A 21,272-nucleotide genomic window follows, 5' to 3' on the forward strand; every position below is an offset into this window, starting at 1 on the left:
ATAAAGGAGGAGCGGGCCATGGTGCCTTCTTCCTCTTGTGCAGTCCTGTTGATAACCCTATGGAGATGAGGTATATGACCTCTTGCATGACAAAATTTTCCATGCAAAACCTTCATATCTCATACGGAGGCTTCTCCGTGCCCAACAACCTGATGAAGCTACCATCGAGTGAGGCTTACTAATATGAAATGTAAAGCAATTCATGCATCAGTTCTTTGAACATGCAAGATGGATCTTGTTCAAATAGCATCCTATACAATAGGTGATGAAGTGGTCAAGTAGCCTTGCCATGACTCCTCGGTAGCTGCACTCAAGAGAAACTTGCAATAGACACTCACGGCTTCCTCAGATGGTGTCCATGTCCAACCCATTCCAGGGTACTATTGTTGGACACAGATTGCATCAAGCAAGTGCGCAAACATAAAGAATATTGCTTGTCCATCCTTAGGCAGATTTTGGGCATTAGACACATGCACTTTTATCTGAAGAGTCAACATGTACAACTAGTTGGAAGGCCTTCCTTCATTTGCCAACTTATCTAACATAAGAACCCAACTTTGCGGGAATGTCTTTGTGCTCTATTGACCATACAAGAGACATGCGAATATGACCAGGAGTTGGTAAGCCTTCCTGAGTGACTTCATCTTGTAGACTTGGTTGGGTGTCATCTTGAACTTCGATCGCTCTTTTACCCAACACTTCATGATATCTCTAATGTTTACATTGTTGTTGGGAGTGAAGAACAATGCATCCATGTAGTTCACTGGCTGCGGAAAGTGATACATCTGATGGTATTTTTCTGAACTGAAGGTGGAAAGTTGTGTTCCAGTGGTATCTCTCAATGTCCTCGTCTCAGGATTAGTATGTGAGACAATCTAATGAATTATGTCTGCACACGGGAAGGCTAGGTACCTGCATGCAACCCTCTAAAAGCCAGACTTTTGTATATTGACATAGACTTGTCAATCTTCTAGATCTTCCTTGAAACTACCTGTAAATATGTCCTTTATTTCTTGACATTTGATCTCCATGTCCTTCTCTATGAAAATTTGTGTGTCCCCATAGATGGGCAAGTTCATTGGCACATGTTCAACCACGTCTCCAGTGCAACTCTCTACAGTGTCCTCTGATCCAACTCTCATGGAAACCATGATGCCTATGCTGTTAAGAGACTCCTCAACAACTAATGTACGTGGAGACTGAATAGACACCCACAACAAGAAAATGTAAGTTTAAAAGAACAAAGGACTTCAAGGATCGATCATGTAGCAAAATGGGTAACTATTCGGTAATATTGCACAATAGTGACTCTCAGAGGCTGAGAGACTATCAGCTAGAATTTCACATTATGCAGTTTGAGATGCAAGCGAGACCTACTACTAAATTGAACCATGTAGAGTGCATTCTAGTGAGGTTGACTGTGGACTTGAACTGAGCAATGCACAGTTCAGTCCAGCTTGATTGTTGGATGGGACTATGCATTGCGCAATCCCAGTGGGCAAGAATAGGCACTGTCTCCCAGAACTACGTAGAGCACAGTTGGGGGCCAATGAAAGGCATCTTATGTGCAATTCGTGGAGCCAAGGTAAAGCATTGATGTCCAGGAATGTGAAGTGCATGTTGGGAGAAGCAAGATCTAAGCCAAGACAACCCAGATCTACCTAAGGGAAACTTGAAGATGAGTAGATATGAATGCATGAGAAAAGGATGGTGCACATAGGAGTGAATGATGATGCCTATGTAGTAATCATTCAAATGGACGAACAACAAAGCTAGTGGGGAGAGTTGCCACAACGACAACTGTTAGTGCAAAAACAATGTTATGCATGCGACGCTTAAGAAAGATAATGAAAAACTTGAAACAACACTTCTAAAAGTTCAAACAAACTAAAATGCCAATGACCATTTAGTAAAACATGAAAAACAACACTCACACAAACCAAGGGAATAAAAGGGACATAAAAATTAGAAAAAGGTTTGAAAAGCAAAACTTACCCCGAAAAGTTGTGCCTACTATGCAAATGGTTCCTAGATGCCTCGAGAATGCCAAATATCTAAGATAGAATGTGTCGAATGAGCTCTGTGGAATCCATTAAATATATTAGGTATATTCAGGGTTTATGACACGCATGCCAAAAATCTAGGAAAAAGCAACAAGTGGCGAGAAGTTTCTAAAAATGACTTGAGTGTAACTCCCAGTTTTAAAAATAGATCCTTATTTTTTAGGGATGCTTTTTATTCTTTTTTCTTTTTCATGAAAGGCTTCCATGCATGCATGGAGAAATTGTGTAGTTTTGGAGGGAACCAGGCAACTTCCCAGCACGTGCATCAGAAAACAATTGATGGAATGCTTCTGCGCAATTCTTGGGTTGAGTGATCCAGGTGGATATTGGTGGCCACCTGCCAAGTCCACCTGGACCCCCACCATTGTCTTTCTCAGCATTTTCAGTTTCCTTAATTGTAGCACAACTTACTATTTTAGCAGTTTTTCGGGTCCTGAACTTCCGGAGCCGTTTTGAGGCCCTAAACGACGTTTTTTGGGGAATCCAGGGGCAACATGGGTCATGGAATGGACCAATGTTGCCCGTTCCAACCATGATAGTGCTTGGATAGATCTTTCTAATGAGCTATTGTACGCGTCAAACGGAGATCATATGCCAAAGTTACGACCCCGGGAAGTTGATGTACCAATTTACCCCCAAACGGGGCCCACAGTTTGGCGTTTCATCTCCTAGGGTTAGGTTTTGGAATGTTAAGGGTTTTCCATTGTTTCTCAACAATAAATAGGCCTTCGAGCCTCATTGTAACACAGTTCAGAGGCATGTAGCCATCACATCTCTTCTCAGAGATAAGCTACCATCGCCCTAGCTGGTTTATTTCCAATTCTGGTTGTAAGCATATTTCAGTATTTTCCATTAATGAAATGAATTATTATTTCCGCTGCATCTTTGTGTATATGGTTATCTCCATGATTTGTTGCGTTCTTGTTTAAATCCGGATCAGTGGTATCAGAGCGGTCTGCTTTTTCTCTGTTTTTCTTTGCATGTCCCCAACAAGGTCGGGATATAAGGAGTTAGGGCTTGAACTGGTTGAACCTTTGCAAGACCAGCCTCGCAAATCCTGACGGCCTCCCATGGCGGACGAGAAGAAAGACGAGGGGGCAGGAGATCCCATCAAAATCTTGCTCGAAGAAGCCCTCGAGCGACAACAGAACGCGATGATGGACAACTTTGCCCAGATCCTTCAACGGCTACCCAGAAGCAACACATCGGCTTCCAGCAGCTACTCTGGAAACACCACACCCTTTTAGGTACAAGTTAATTTTGAAATCCCCATATTCGAGGGTCAGATAGACGCGGATGCCGTAGATAAATGGTTAAATCTACTAGAGGGTTATTTTCCTGTTCATGAATTTTCGAGTCGGGAAAAGATTGTTTTTGCTCTTCTCAAAACAGCCCCCCACGTCAAGGACTGGTGGGAAACCTACTGCGAGCAGAAGGATGAAAGTACTGGCTCACTATTTTCAGCCGCACCCACCTGGGATTTGTTCCGGGATGCCATCAAGGAGCAGTACTACCCTGTCGGAAGCTATGAGGATGAATACATAAAGTGGACCACGCTGCGGCAGGGAAGGGACCAAGACGTGGCGGAGTTCACCAATCTTTTCCATACCCTTCGCACAAAGTTGGGTATCAAGGATTCGGAGCAACATTTGATACTCAAATACCGTGGCTGGCTGCACAAGTACATCCAGGAAGAAATACAATTCCTAAACATCCCCTCGCTCGGCGCAGCATACCGATATGCCGTCAAAGTCGAGCAGAAGTTTAAACAAAAGAAGCGAGACTTTGGATCTGCAAATCCAAAGCAGGGGAAAGGTGCCCCTAAACCACAGAACAAAGGACAAAGCCAAGGCGGGACAGCCCAAGACAACCAGCTGAAGCCGCAAGCAAAGAACAGCGCCACGAAGCCGAGAAAGGACACTGGAAAATGGTGCGAGTTCCATAAGAGCTCCACTCACAACACAAGTGAGTGTCGGGCCAAGCAGTCACTGGTGGCTGAGCTAAAGGTTTCAGAATCAGATGCATGTTCCGACTCTGAGTTAGAACCCGATAAGGGGTATGAAAAAGAGAAGCAGATCATTGATGCGGATCCCAGCGCCACTGTTGCTACCGCAAAGATCCAGAAAAATGAACCCGAAGATCCAGAGGAGGAGGAGCGTCTCTTCCACTCCCAGATGTGGGTAAAGGGCTCCCCGATACAGTTCATTGTTGATAGCGGGAGTCAAAAGAACCTCATTTCGGTAGAGGTCGTGAAGCGGTTGGGCTTACCGACCACAGCACATCCACAACCATACACCATTGGGTGGCTTCACCAAGGACGAGATCTTCGCGTGAGCCAGCAGTGTCGCCTTCCATACAACATCAAGCCCTTCACGGATGAGGTATTGTGTGACATTGCTCCCCTTGAAGTTTGTGATGTATTACTAGGACAACCATACTTGTGGAAGCGACATGCTGTGTATGAATCAAGGCCCCGTGCTGTTATTATTATATTTGGAAATAAGTTGTTCAAGATACCAGAGGTAGCACCACCTGCCGCCATCTCTTTGATTACTGCAAAACAATGCAGTAAGATCATTTCCAAAACCAGGAAATTTGTTTTCCTGATGATATGCCCTCAAGGAAAGAAGAAGACAGTGGCCGCGGCCTCCAAACGGGGTCCCTCTACACGACAACTACAGATGGACAAGGTTGTGGAGGAGTACGAGGACATCTTCACCTCCCCGGCAGGGGTTCCTCTGCACTGTCAGGTCAAGCACTCCATTGATCTGACCCCAGGTGCGCCGCTACCCAATGGACCAATTTATCGGCGCTCCGTTCTGGAGAACAATGAAATCAAGAGGCAGATTCAGGAGCTCCTGCAGAAAGGTCACATCCGTCCGAGTTCATCGCCCTGTGGAAGCCCGATTGTGTTGGTACAGAAGAAGGATGGGACGTGGAGACTCTGTATTGACTATCGGGCGCTGAACAAGATCACTGTCCGTAATAGGTACCCGATCCCGCGGATTGATGACCTCCTAGACCAACTAAAGGGGGTGAAATATTTCAGCAAGATCGATCTGAAGTCAGGATATCACCAGGTACCAATCGAACCCTCCGATGTGTGGAAGACTGCCTTCAAATCCAAGGAGGGCCTCTTCGAATGGTTGGTCATGCCTTTCGGATTGACGAATGCTCCTGCAACCTTTATGAGGCTAATGGATGACATCTTGCGGCCATTCACCAACTCCTTTGTAGTAGTATACTTGGATGACATTCTGATCTTCAGCCAGAGTTGGGAAGAGCATCTCCACCACATCCGACAGGTTCTCCAAACACTGCGGCAACACAAGCTATGTGCCAATTTGGAGAAATGCACTTTTGGCATGACCCAGGTTCAGTATCTGGGATACATCATTGATGAACAGGGGGTGCATGTCGATCCAGCCAAGATCCAAGTCATTCGGGATTGGCCCTCTCCAACCACTCTAACAGAGCTCCGCAGCTTTCTAGGTCTTGCCAACTTCTACCGCAGGTTTGTGTTGGGGTTTTCTCCTATTTCTCGGCCCTTGAGTCAAGTCACCAAGGGCGGGGCGAAAGCAAAATTCTTTTGGTCTAAATCTCAACAGAAGGCATTCAGGGAATTGAAGGATCGCCTCTGCACGGCACCAGTGCTCGCGTTACCAGATTTACAACAACCATTTGAGGTCGAGACAGATGCCTCTGACTATGCTATTGGGGCAGTCCTTACTCAACATGGACATCCAGTGGAATATCACAGTGAAACACTTTCAGACACAGTCCGGAAGTACCCCATTTATGATAAAGAGATGTATTCCATTGTACAGGCCTGCCGACAATGGAAGCATTACATTTTGGGGAAGGAAACGGTCATCCACACAGACCACCGGCCTCTGCAGTTCATACAGACCCAAGGGAAATTGCAGAATGATCGCCATCAGAAGTGGTCTACATACCTGCAACAGTTTCACTTGAATATCAAGTATAAAAAGGGCAGCACCAATAATGTTGCAGATTGCCTCAGTCGGCCACCGATCATGGCACTAACCACCGTGCTCAACTCTTGTGGGCACGAGACTGCTGATTGGCCACTTCTCTACAAAAGCGACCCAGAATTCGGCCACACATACCAGACACTCTTGCAGGGTCGGCATGTTGCAGATTTTCACCTCCAGGATGCCCTATTATGCCACCTCGGTCACCTTTGTGTTCCTTCAAGCAAGCGTGCCAAGATGATTTGGGAAGCACACTACAGTCGGGCTGCTGGGCATTTCGGGGTCGAGAAAATAGTGGCAGTACTGCAAAATTATTTCTATTGGCCAAATCTTCGACAGGATGTTGGGAAGTACATCCGATCATGTACTGCCTGTGCCATTGCCAAACCGACCATTAAGAAGCACAGCCTCTATACCCCGTTGCCTACCCCTAGTCGACCTTGGGAATCCATCTCCATGGATTACATGTCAGGCCTTCCTTCCACTAAGCATGGAAATGACTGTGTTTTTGTGGTCGTCGATAGGTTCTCGAAGATGGCCATTATGATGGCCTGCAAGAAGAATATCACAGCAGAAGCCACTGCTAAACTCTTCTTTGAACGAGTGTGGGTGCACTTTGGGATCCCACAGTCTATCATCTCAGATCGGGACAGTCGGTTTCTCAACACATTTTGGTCCAGTCTCTGGTCAATGCTGGACACCAAACTCACGAAGTCCACAGCCTTCCATCCTCAAACTGATGGCCAGACAGAGGTTGTCAACATGATGATTGTGCACATTCTGCGCATGTATAACTCAAAGCATCCACGCACATGGGACGAGAGCCTCCCCTATGTTCAGCACAGCTACAACCGAGCTCTTCACAGCTCCACTGGCCATAGCCCTTTTCAGGTGGGTTTGGGATTCCAGCCACTATGCCCCATTGATGTGGCCATGCCCCTTGCAGCTACTCACATGAATTCAACTCATGTCCAGTCCGAAACAGATAAGGCCACCAGCTTCATTGAGCGCATCCAACATATTCGCCAGCAGGTCCAGGACATTCTTGAGAAATCAAATGCCAAGTACAAGCAGCGACATGATCAACACCGGGTGCCACACAAGTTTCAGGTGGGCGACAAAGTCTGGTTGCATTTGCAAAAGGAACGCCTTACTAGAGCCTATCGGAAATTGAGACCACTCTGATATGGTCCTTACACCATTACTAAGGCTATGGGAGACAATGCATTTGAGCTCAGCATTCCCCCATTCCTTGGCCTGCACCTAGTGTTCAATGTGGACTGCCTTCGGCCATACTTTCCACCATTGCTAGACACATCCGACATTGCAGAACAGCTCAAACCCACAGAATTAAATCCAGATTGCATGGAACAAGCTGCAACTGATCGGATCATGGACACACATATCAAGAACACTCGCCAACAGAATATCCAACTGTATCGAGTTGTCAAAGTAGGCCAACTCCTTCAGCAGGGCAAGTGGCTCACCAGGGAACAAGTTCAGTAGAAGTTTCCTCATCTCATGGAGGAACTCAACGCAATGGGGACCATTGCTTCCTAAGGGGGGAGGAATGATCCAGGTGGATATTGGTGGCCACCTGCCAAGTCCACCTGGACCCCCACCATTGTCTTTCTCAGCATTTTCAGTTTCCTTAATTGTAGCACAACTTACTATTTTAGCAGTTTTTCGGGTCCTGAACTTCCGAAGCCATTTTGAGGCCCTAAACGATGTTTTTTGGGGAATCCAACAATGATAGTGCTCGGATAGATCTTTCTAATGAGCTATTGTACGCGTCAAACGGAGATCATATGCCAAAGTTACGACCCCGGGAAGTTGATGTACCAATTTACCCCCAAACGGGGCCCACATTTTGGCGTTTCATCTCCTAGGGTTAGGTTTTGGAATGTTAAGGGTTTTCCATTGTTTCTCAACAATAAATAGGCCTTCGAGCCTCATTGTAACACAGTTCAGAGGCATGTAGCCATCACATCTCTTCTCAGAGATAAGCTACCATCGCCCTAGCTGGTTTATTTCCAATTCTGGTTGTAAGCATATTTCAGTATTTTCCATTAATGAAATGAAGTATTATTTCCACTGCATCTTTGTGTATATAGTTATCTCCGTGATTTGTTGCGTTCTTGTTTAAATCCAGATCATTGAGTGGCTCTAACTGCCTCTGATGCTCTGTGAAATTTCCCAGTTGAAGACAAGCCTCTAGCTAGGTCTGCACAATTCCTGAGCCAAAGCCCAGTGTTAGAATATTCTGCACAATTTTGGAGAACAAGGCTGATTGTCGGACTATTCTATGCAATCCTTGGGACACTATTGTAGTGAAAACACAACATCCCCATTTTATTCTATCGTAATAGACATGGCGACCATTTTTTTCATTCCATGTAGGCTTTGACTATGATTGCATCATTTCAATTCTAATTTTCTTTTCATTTACACTTCTTTTAGTTTTATAATTTAGCCTTAGTTTTTCTATTTAGACTTTTAAGTTAATTAAAATATTCATTTTTTTTAAAGTTAATAAACTTGTATTATTCTTTTGTTTTAATTAGATTAATTAATAAAATATAGCACCTGAGATCAAGCTCATGTTAAAACATGTGGCAATAGCGGAACTTTATGCTATCGAAGTTGAAAATATTTTTAACTAAAGGTCGATGAATATAAAGTGAAAAACAATGTAAATAACACACAACACATATAATAAAACAATATCAGACAAATAACCATATCGGAGTTTTGCAGAGTGTGTCATCACTTAATAGTTGCGATATATTAAAACCTATAATCTCTAATATGTGATATATCAAAACCTACGACCTCCGATATGCTCCAATCTCCGATATCTAGACCCGATTTGATTTAAGTTTTGATTAATTATAAAATCACATTTGCTCCCATATTAGAACTTTCAAAATGATACTCCGATAAGACCTAATATTTCAATCGCCGATATGTTTGTGGATATGATTACCTTTATCATAATGATTTAATATAATATCACATCTCTATATCGCAAGTTTTGCAGAGTGTGTCATGTTAAACCTCTGATACTCAAAACCTCTACTATCCATTAGTGTCTGCCACTTGCCATGCTTTGGTTTGGTCATTGCTATAATGTTTAAACAGTCACTCTTTTAAGGTTTTTGGGCTGTTATTATGTTTTTCTTTATGATTTGTTAAGATTAGAGTTATTTTTAACAAAATGCTCACTGCTCTGTTGTATTTTGATTGTAGGGATAAGTTGTTCTGAAACTAGCTCACAAAAAGATAGAAAAGATAGATCAATGACTTCAAAATCAGCCTCTTCGAGGGGGAACCTCCTTTACATTACACAAATGAACAATTCTTGGATGATGCAAATGAAAATACCTCCTTTCTATATATAGGAGTCTAAGGGGTCCCAATAAAATCAGAGCCTACATAACAATAATATTGTAGGGGCATAACAATAACAATAGTGGGCTTCTATGGGGCATAATAATAACAATATGGGGAATATATGGGCACAATAATAAAATAAGGGGGTTGCACTAATAACAATAAGGGGTTACACTAGCAGTATAGGGACCTAACATGCCCTCTCATTCAAAAAGTGTTGTCCTCAATGCTTGAGTAGTTCTAGATGCTTCTGTATAAAATTCTTAACCTCCCATGTGGAATCTTCAATGGGTAAATTCTTCCACTTGATGAGATACTCTGAAATTGATCGATTTCGTAGTTTTCAATTTCTTGTTTTTTTCACTGCTTCAGGTTACAATATGGTTTTTCCTCCCTCGTCAAGTTCTGGCATTGCTTGAACTGGGATCTTCTCACCTATAACCTTGTTTAAGCATGAAACATGCAAAAATTGGGTGGACTCGGGAAGATGCAAGAACCTCCAATTTGTATGCCAGAGTACCAATATTTTGTAACACATTGTATGTACCATAATAATTTGGTGATAATTTATTATCCTTCTTAGCTTGCTTGAGGGACATTTGTTTGTATGGTTGTAGTCATAGAAATACGAAGTCACCTACATCAAAACTTTTTTTGCTACAATGTTGATTTGCTTGTTTTTCATTCTATTCTGCGCCAAAGTGAGGTTATCCTTTAATAGTTTGAAAACTTTTTGTTGAGGCTCAATCCTTTGCTTGAACCTTATAATTTTATTTTAAAGATGGTGTGATGGATGGTGGAGGATATCCATAAAGTGCCATAAATGGGGTCATTTTTTCTGCAGTATGGAGGGAAGTGTTATACCACCATTCATCCAAAGGCAACCACTTGACCCATTATGTATGTTTATCATATACAAAGCAACGAAGATATCCTTCCAAACATATGTTCACTATCTAATTTTTCCCATCAAATTGAGGATGATAAGAAGAGCTATGAGCTAACTGAGTACCCAAATATTCCACCTCTTTTACTCCAAAGAAAAATTTGGAGCTTTTTGCATATAATTGTTTGCCCTCCAATAGTTTGAGCACTCTATCAACATGTTGAACATGATCCTTCCAAGACTTGTTGTAGATTAGTATATCATAAAAAAATACAAACACAAATTTTCTAAGGAAGGATTTGAAAATGGAATTCATCAAACCTTGAAATGTAGAAGGTGCATTAGTAAGGCCAAAAGTCATGACATAAAATTCAAAATGACCCTCATGAGTTATAAATGTTGTTTTTGGAATTTCTTCAGTATTCATTCTCATTTGATGATATCCTGAATGAAGATCCAACTTGGTGAAGTAAATTTCTCCGTGTAATTCATTGAATAATTCATAAATGACATGAATGGGTAATTTATCTTTAATAGTAAGCTTTTTGAGCTCCCTATAATCCGAACACATGTGCCATGATCCATCCTTATTTTGTACAAATACCACTGGAGCAGAGAAAGAACTTTGACTAGGTTGAATTATACCAGCCTCGAGCATTTCTGCAACCATACATTCAATTTCACTCTTTTGGGCATAGGGATATTTGTAAGGCCTGATGTTTGGGGGAACACTTCCTAGAATTAAATGAATAGCATGATCATGATCACGAATAGGTGGGATTCCTTTGGGAGTCTCAAATACCTAGGAATGATTATCCAAAAGTTTTTGGAGATCTGGAGAAATAGATTATTTCGATGTGAGAACCCCTAGTGAACATAATTGTGCAATTACGTTATGTTGTTCTTTCTTTAGAAGCTTTTTCATGCTGTTAGAGTTGATTATCTTTCCTGATTTCCCTATGATACCCCTTAATTCAACTTCCTTTCCTTCCCAAAAAAGATTCAAGAGAAGTTCTTGAAAATTAAAATCTATCGTACCCAAAGATTGTATCCATTGGACTCCTTGTACATCATCTGCACCACCAATTGGAATGGAAAGCATTGGACTATTCAATACATATTCTCCCATGGATAGCTTGATATTATGGCACTTTCCAGAGCAATTTATGGTTCCTCCATTTGCAACCATTACTTGACACTCTGGTGTTGGATATATGAAGCAATTCAATTCGTTGGCTATCTTACAATGAATAAAATTATGGATACTACCCGAATCAATTAACACTATTACGTTTTTCTTCTTGATATGCCCTTCTATATTGCGAGTTTGAGGAGTGGTAATTCTTGTTAATGCATTACAAGATAGGGTCAGATTCATTTCTTCTTTCTTTGGGATTGGTTCCTGGTGTATATCCTCTTCTTTTGACATTTCTTGTTCCTTTTCTTGCTCCTCTTCCCCATCAATGTAAATTAATTTCTTCTCGGCACACTTATGACCTTTAGTGCATTTTCTATCATGATTGTAACAAATCCCTTTTTCTATTTTTTCTTCCAATTGTTGTGGTGTCAACCTTGTAGGTGGTGAAAGGCTAGGAGAAACAACACTTCCATCTTTATAGTTATGAGTGGTAGGCGTCCTTGTTGCCATAATTTTTCTTTCAATTTTTCTTGCCAATATGAATGCCTTCTCTAATAAATAAGATTCCAAAAGGCGAACCTCATGTTGGATGTCATCATTTAAAGCCCCTATGAAGACTTCAATCCTTTGCTTCTCTAGAATATCATTTACCCTTATATTCAATTTTTGGAAGTCCTCAATGTGCTCTACCATTGAACCCTTTTGTCTGAGATTTATCAATTGACTAAAGAAGGTGTTGCTCTTTGTATCCTCATAATGTGCTATCATTTCCTCCGTGAATATTGACATGGTGAAAAGTGGTTTATGAGAACACATCCATTTATACCATACAAACTGGTTTGGTTCTATATATAAAGATGCAATACATACATTTTTTGGTGGTTGCACATCATGTAGATCAAAATATTGATCCTTGTGTAGTATCCAAGGTACCGGATCCTTACCATCAAATTTCCTCATATCTATATTTTGAATATGGTGGGTCTTCAATCCAATATTTGAGTCTATGAAATCATGATTAACATTTCTTTTGTTCTCATCATTAGTTTCCTCTACTACCTTTTTGACATTAGGAAGCCTTTATTTTAGTGACTTTGCCCCACATTCCTTCAAACCTTCCATGTATTTCTTCAAATCTTCCATGTTTCCATTCAATTTTTCTTCTATACCATGTATCTTATTTATCATATCTTTGATCACATTCTTCAAATCATCCCTCCAATTTTTCTTACTAGGCGTTTCTATTTTCTTGTTTCGAGTCATTCTTTTTCTTTCTTTTAGGAGCTTGATCTTGAATTTGTTGTATCTCTGAAATTTTGCATCTCCAAGGTCTGAAATTTAGATTTGTGGTATCCCTCTATGTCCTCTTTCCAATGCCATTAGTCTGATCAAAATTGGATTATCCAAGAAAGATTTATGCCCAATCTCCCAAGATGACCTGATTATATATGTTTTTAGTAGATCCAACTTGTACAATGTGCCACGTGTCACTCCTTCAACCTTAGAACTTGAAAATGATATAAATCAAACTAGATTCCATGATATTTTGATAACTTCTTACTAAATTTCAATCCGATGCTCAGAGAGAAATTTATGATGATTTTCCCACGGTCACCTGTTTGGATGTAATTCGGGATCCTGCAAAAATCCTAACTTCCTTGGATCATATCTTCAAATATATAACCGACCAATATAAAAAATTTGGAGCTGAGGTTTATCAATATTTAGGCTCAAATGGGTTTTCATTTCAGCTTCTCAAAAATCGTAGAAAAAAAGTTATTGCGAAAATGTCACGATGACCTGTTGGAGCAGCGAAACCCTAGAATTCAAATCTATGATACAAAATGTTATGAAACTAAATCACAAAAAGATAGAAAAGATAGATCAATGACTTCAAAATCAGCCTCTTCGAGGGGGAAACCTCCTTTACATTACACAAATAAACAATTATTGGATGATAGAAATGACAAGGCCTCCTTTCTATATAAATGAGTCTAAGGGGTCTCAATATAATCAGAGCCTACATAACAATAATATTATAGGGGCACAACAATAACAATAGTCAGCTTCTATGGGACATAATAATAACAACATGGGGAATATATGGGCACAGTAATACAATAAGAGGGTTTCCCTAATAAAAATAAGGGGTTACACTAGTAGTATGGGGACCTAACATAAACACAGGGCCGATTATGAAAGAAATTCCTCTTCTGATTTTAATTGAACAGTTGAACCACTTTAGCGCTAAAGAAAGAAAGAGGTTGTTGAAAAAGGCTATTCAGATAATTTATTGGAAACTAACCTTCTGCTCAATCGAAGACTTTTCGAATTTGATCCAAATGAATCTTCCAAGATCTTCTAAGTCCAGCTTGTGATTCAACAAAATACAAAACCTCCATATTCATTTACCTTTTATTCTTCATTTGTTGAGAAACCGAAGGGATCTATTAACTTTGAAACTCTATATAAATACCTATCTGTTCAATGAAATCGGGGAGGTCGCAATCACATACAGGGGGAATCTATAATAATTTTATTTTTTCTTTCACACTATTGTAGAGTGCAGAGAGTTTTATTATAGAGAATGTAGAGGAGTTTTTTCTTTTTTTTACAAGAACGGTTATGGGATTTCATTATTTGATTGGCTAACAGCCTCAAATTCAGTTACAAAAGCAGGAGCAGATTTCTGCATGGCTTTCCAACAAGAGGAATATAACTCCTACTCTTTTTAGCTTCCTTTTTTTACATTTGATATAGTGATCTTTTGCTGCTAATTTCCTGAGCTGAAAGATACAAACAAACTGTTGCAACATAATGCAATAAAACATGACTCTTTACGGGATTGGTTCCCAAAGGATTTCCTTGTCTCTGAGAATAGTGCCTGCATCTAAGTGGACTGTCTTGTTTGCCTTGATGTCAGCTTCTTTGTTATTGTTTCTTAAAACATGAAAGTAATTTAGATTTAGGGACTTTGCATGCCTTTGATCCTTGTAATTATCCTTGCTAGTTGCAGATCCGATGGGTTGGAATTGTTTGCTACTGCCTTTATGATAACCTGGGAGTCTCCAAAGACATTTGCCTCCTCAAGTCCCAACTCTTTGAGGAGTTTGATACCTTGAAAAAGGGCCATCGCCCTAGCTTGTATACTTGAGGCTTGGCCTAATCCCCAAGCAAATTTTTGCAAAGCAGAGCCATCCGGATTAATGGTTAGCCCTCCCGCTCCAGCAATTCCTGGATTCCCTTTTACTACCCCATCAAAGAAGAGAGAGGGAAGTGGTTGATTAGACAGCCAGCACTGAAAGTCTTCTTCGTTTTTCCTAATTTTCCATTCTTTGAGGGATGGAGGGGAGCTGCTCGATTTTTGAAATTTTAAATTGAGGGTAGATCCCAAATCTCTGTCCTACTGACTTAGATTTAGATCATCTCCTTTGTCTTCCAGCCACTCGACTAGCTGACTTTTCACTGAATTTGCAACTATTCTATAGTCCTCTTCCTTGCTCCAGAATATCCTTCTGTTTCTTTCCAACCAGACTTGCCAACTGATAAATTTAGGCAGAGCACTCCACGCTGACCTGATTGTTATATTTTTTGAGAGTGGGCCTAGATATCTGGTCATCCAACCTGCGAACAGATCTGAAATTGTGGTGGGGAAGATAAACTTGTATTTCCAAGAAACAAGAATCTCCTGCCATATAGAGGCTGTGAACTTGCACTCGATCATGAGGTGTAAGTTAGTTTCTGAGTTTTCTTTACACAACATGCATCGAGAAGGCCGATAGATGCCCCTTTTCTGAAGCCTGTCTTCTGTGAGAATTTTTTGATGGCAGAAAAGCCAACAGAAGTGGTCTATTTTTGGGATTGAAGGGATTTTCCATATGCCAACCCAGGCGGTAGGATTGGGGGGCACATGGGGTCGCTCTAGACACTTAGCGTATCCCTGAGCTACCATGTAGCCTGCCCGAGTTGAGCCCCAACCTCTCACGTCCTGCCTGCACGCATGAGTGGGAGCCAGTCCGTGTAAATTCATGGTGAGCATAGCCATCTCTGAGTGCAGTGTGGGACGAACAAGGAGCTGCTTCCAACCCGCCCAGGCATCATCCTTCCAAGTCGAAAGGTCCCACAGAGTATTAATATTCTCCTCAGACATCTAGCGCTTCAACTCTGACATGCCTCTCAGGTCTTCCAACGGAGGTCTATCCAGAATATTATCATTCCATAGATGAATTCATTTACCATTCCCTGGGATCCAGAAAGCGTTATCTCTTATTAGTGAGCCAATTCTATTGATGAGCATACTGAGAGGAGTTCTGAGTTGATTTTTGGGCTGTTCCAGGCATCTGAGTCTCATTCCTCTGAAGTATTTCCTCCACAATGCAACCTGTACCCAACCTAGATTGGGAGCTATGATTTTCCAAATCAATTTGGCTTCCATGGCTAGATTTTGAACTCTGAGATCTTTGAAGTTCAATCCTCCCTCGTAAATTGGTTTGGTGACTATTTGCTAGTTGACTAGGGATATTCTATTCTCGTTTTGTTTGCCTCCTTTCCAAAAGAACTGTCTGATAAGCTCCTCCATCCTTTTGATGATTCCCACAGGTGCCAGGAGGAATGAGAATTTGAATAACGGAAGACTACTGATCACTTCTTTAATGAGCATTGATTTTCCGGCAATGTTGAGCCAAGAGGATCCCCAGGCTTGCATTTTAGATTTGAATTTGTCTAGCTGTGGGCACCAGTCTGTGCTCAAGGCCCTCCTATGGAAAATTGGCAGCCTAAGATATTTAAATTAGGACAAGGTAACAGAGGCTGCGAATCCTAGGCATTTAGCTATTGAGTTTGCAGTTGAAGCAGGGATATTCCAGCAGTATATATTGCATTTTTCCTTGTTTAATACGCTGCTTGAAACCTTACAATATTCGTCTAGAATTTCTTTGAATTTAATAGCTGAATGAGGAGAAGCAACCCCCAGCAGTAATGTATCGTCCAGAAAAAGGGCATGATTGATGTTTTTTACCCCTCTTGCAATGCAAAGGCCAGTGATTTCATGATCTTGTTACTTTTTATCTAGGTAGAAGCTGAGGACAAAGGCCTGAAGGACGAATAGGAGGGGTGAAAGAGGACACCCCTGCCTCAACCCTCTAGAGGCTTTGAAAAAATAAGCTATCATACGATTCACCAGGGGGCCAATCCAAGGCTCTGAAATACATGCTCTGATCCACTTGATGAAGTTATGTCCAAACCCTAGTTTATATAGCACATCAAACAAAAACTTATGTCTAACACGATTAAATCCATTTGCTAGATCTAATTTAATAGCCATACCTTTTTCCATTCGATGAAGACTAGAGTGGATCGCCTCTTGAACCAACACGAAATTGTCCACCAGTTGTCTGCCCTGAATAAATCCGCCTTAGTTATTTGGAATGATTTTGGGGAGAATTCTTTTCAACCTATTAGCTATCACTTTGGTTATAACTTTGTACCCAATAAGGAAATTGGGCGAAATCTACTGAAAGAATTTGCTCCTTTCTCTTTGGGAATGATGGCGAGAAAGGTTGAATTTGTGCAGCCTCCAATCTTCTAGTAGTCTTGGGACTTCTAAATCATTTTGAGGAACTCCTTCTCAATGATCAGCCAACAGGATTGGAGAAATCTAGGTGTGAAACCATCTGGTCCCGGGGCTTTGTCAGGAGCCATTGCGAAAAGGGCCTGCTTGACTTCCTTGTGCGTGATTTTGCTTTCAAGTGCCTGGTTCATCTTGGAGGTGATAAGGCTAGGGACAGCGTCCAATAGGCTGCCGTTTTTCTCAACTAATAGATCCTCCTTGTACAGCTTCCCAAAGTGTTCTGAGGCTGCAATTTTTATGCATGTAAAGTCCTTCAAGATGTTATTTTCTTCTTTTATTTCCATGATGGAATTACGCCCTTTCTTGGCTTGGGCTTGTTTATGAAAAAAGGATGAGTTTCTATCACCATATTTAAGCCAAAGACTTTTGGACTTGAGCCTCCAATATTCCTCTTCTGCCAGGCAGGCCTTATGGAAACTTTGCTGGAGCTTGGACTCCTTTTCCAACTCTTCTTTAATAATTTCAGCTGCTTCAAGATGAAGGTGCTGACTTTCTAGCTCGATTTGAATTTTTTTCCTTTGCACAGTAGGGTTGGGCAGGGTCTTAGCCCAATTGTTTAACATGGCTTTAATTCTTCTGATTTTTTCCTCCCAAACAAAGAAGGCGGATCCCTTGACTGGGTCCTTCTAGCAGTCTCTGACCTTTTCCATGAAGTCTGCCTCTTTGATCCAGAGAGAGCTGAATCTGAATGGGATAGGCCCCAGATCCTTGGGAGTCAGCAACTCTAGGCTAATAGGCTTGTGATATGATATGCTTCTGTGAAGAATGCGCATTCTAGCTTCTAGACCAAGAAGCGGGAAGGAGCTTTGCACCAAAAATCTGTCAAGTCTTGCTGCTATGTGACCCGGGCCAACTCTCTTGCTTGACCACATGAACTTGCCACTAGTTGGTTTAACGTCAATTAGATCCCAATATTTCATGAGATCTTCCACTAATTCTCTTACCGGATCGCTAACTATACTACCTCCTCTTTTTTCTGACGAGAGGAGGGTAAGGTTGAGATCTCTGGCTATCATTATATTCTCCAAATTTTCTAGATCTGCCAAGTCTTTGATGGAGTCCCAACATGATTTTTTCTCACCTGCATTATTAGGAGCATATACATTGACCAGAAAAATAATCTCCTTAGATTCTAAGTGCTGCAATTTTAACAAAATCCAATGAGTGTTCAGGGACTCAGAGATTAAAGAGAACTTATTTGGATTCCAGAGTGACCCAAGTCCTCCTGATGCTCCATGGGTAGAGGATGCTTGCGCTCTGTCTTTTTGCCAAATTTTTTTGCTTACCTGGAGGAAGGTTGAATCCTCCAATTTAGTCTTCTAGATGAGAAGAAAGTTCGGGGCTTCCAGTCTTATTAAGGTCTTCATAGCTTCTTCCTTGTCTTTGGTTCCCATTCCCCTATAATTCCAGGAGACTATCTTCATCATTTACTTTTGTTGTGATGAGCTCCTTTAGAGCTCTGGGTTTGGATCCTCTTCATCTTCATGGTTTTTGCTAGAAGTCTCTCTAGCATTGGCTGGCTGCCCTAAATCTTGTCTTTGTATGTTTCTTGATCTCTTTTTTCCTTTGTTGACATTCGCCCTCTTGCAGATATTCTAGGGGTAGATTGTGATTCCCCTATTTCCCCTTCTTCCTTCGAATCCTCGGACTCTTAGGTTTCCTCTTCTTCTTCTGATATCTTCCCTTTGGATCTCTCTGGTACACTTGAGGATTTAGGTGGAGAGATCTCCTTCGGAATTTCTTGCTCCTGCGTAGTCATGATTTCAGATCCCAGGATCTCAAATTTGTTCCCTTGGCTTTCCATGGCTAATTTATGAGCAGGCCCCACTTGGGGAGCTTTAGCATTTGAATTTGTGTTCTTCCTAAGTGAAGTTCTGGGTCACTTTGCCTGATTCCAATCTTCTTCCTTCCTTTTTTCTTCTACCCCTTTGGATGGGCAGTCTCTGGCAAAGTGTCTGTAGACGTGACACTTCCGGCATTTGAACGGCAGTTGTTCATAGTCCAATTTCTGTACATTCTTCTAGGGATCTAAAATTATTTTGATGGCTTCTGGTAGTCTGACCTCCAGATCTACCTCCACACAAATTATGGCACAATCGAATTGATCTTTGTTGTTGGCTTTGTCTATGACTTTCCCAAGAGTGTTTCCTATATGTTTCAAAGAGTCCCAATTCCAACAGTGAACAAGGAGGTTGGGGAACCTTACCCATACCGAGACCACTGAAGGCACGTCCACCGCCGGATCAAAGTCTGGCGTCCATTTATTTAAATACAGACCTTGGGGGCCCATGAAGTAGGGTCCATTCCTGAAAATGAGATACTTTTCCTCTTTTTCAGAAAATTCGAACAAGAAATATCCTCTTCCGAGGAAGTAAGAGGTTACCTTGTTCTTTATCAGTCAAGCCCAGTTCCTAGCAACCTAGTTCTCCGTTGATTTCAAGGAAGGCCAGAGACCTATGAACTGATCGACCAGAGCACGATCTGCCAAAGATAAAGCTACCTAAATCAGACCTTCAGGAGGAAGAGCGATCTCGGGGATATCTTCTAGCTTTTTCACGAACTTAGCAACTTATACGCATTTCTTCTTGGGCAGAGAGGCCAACAAAGATCTGAAGGCCTCAGCGGTGGAGGGCAGAGGAGGGGAGGAAGAACCCTGGGGGGGAGTTTGCTCCTCCATGAAGGGCCAGCAGATCTAACCCTGATCGACCGCAGATTGAAATAGAGCCCTCAGTGGACACACCCGCAGGGATCTGAATACACAGAGGGCGGACACGCATGCAGACTTCCAAACCCACAGATTGCGGATCTCAGGTTGCAGAGCGGGAGCCGAACCAAGTATGGACCAGAGAATGTAGAGGAGTTATGGCTCTGCTATAATTTCTTTTCACTATTGCAAACAATTTTATTAAGGGCCAAAGCTGCTCTCAGAACTGTGGTAATAATATTTTGACATGGTTTTAGTTAATTCTTATTCTTGTGTACTATTACTAGAATGTAGGATTATTGTCTCACTAATAAAGTTTCATTTTTGGTTCTGATCTTTATTCTAAACTATATTATGTTTCTTTGATATTATGCATTATCACTGTGTCACTGGCATTCTGTTGTTGAAACTTTGTTAAATCTATCTTTGCAGGGTAGAATGAGATCATAATCAATCTTAATGCATTGAAGTATTCCTATGGTGACTGATAAATATTTATTATTTACTATTAATTTGCAGGCTTATTTTGATTTCACTTGTATTAGTTAATGCGAACTACTTCCTTCAATTAATACAAAATCATATGATGTATTATATCAATTCTTTCCCCTTGTTTTAGTTAACTCGCTCTTAGATTAGGAGAGGGATATCCCATCCTACTTTGGGATAGGATTTCATGTTTTAAATTAGTTCTACATTTACATCTTAATTTGCATGAAGTCCTGTTATGAAACTAGCTCACAAAAAGATAGAAAAGAAAGATCAATGCCTTAGAAATCAGCCTCTTCGAGGGGGAAACCTCCTTTACATTACACATATGAGAAATTCTTGGATGACTAAAACCTCCTTTCTATATATAAGAGTCTAAGGGGTCACAATATAATCAAAGCTGACATAACAATAACAATATAAGGGCACAACACTAATAATATTGGGCTTCTATGGGGTGCAATAATAACAATAGGGGGACAATGGGGCACAACAATAACAATAAGGGTTACAATGACAATAGTAATTAGGGAATCACTAGTATTATAAGGACCTAACATGCCCCTACCCTTGGAAAAAGTGTTGTCCTCAATGCTTGAGTAGTTCTGGATGCTTTTGTATAAAATTCTAATCCTCCCATGTGGAATCTTCAGCGGGTAAGTTCTTCCACTTGAAAAGATACTTTGAAATTGACCGATTTCGCAATTGTCGAGTTCTTGTTTCTGTCACTGCTTCAGGTGTCAATATGATTTTTTCTTCCTCGTCAAGTTCTGGCAATATTGTTTGAACTGAGAGCTTGTCACCAAGAACCTTCTTAAGCATGAAACATGGAAAACTGGGTGCGCTCAGGAAGCTCCAATTTGTATTCCATAGTAACAATATTTTACAACACCTTGTATGTACCATAATACTTTGGTGATAATTTATTATCCTTCTTAGCTTGCTTGAGGGACATTTTTTTATATGGTTGTAGCC

The sequence above is a fragment of the Pinus tabuliformis genome, chromosome 4_1, assembly GCF_031772625.1.
Source record: "Pinus tabuliformis cultivar Carrire ecotype Pingquan chromosome 4_1, CPIR1, whole genome shotgun sequence".
NCBI classification, from domain to species: domain Eukaryota; kingdom Viridiplantae; phylum Streptophyta; class Pinopsida; order Pinales; family Pinaceae; genus Pinus; species Pinus tabuliformis.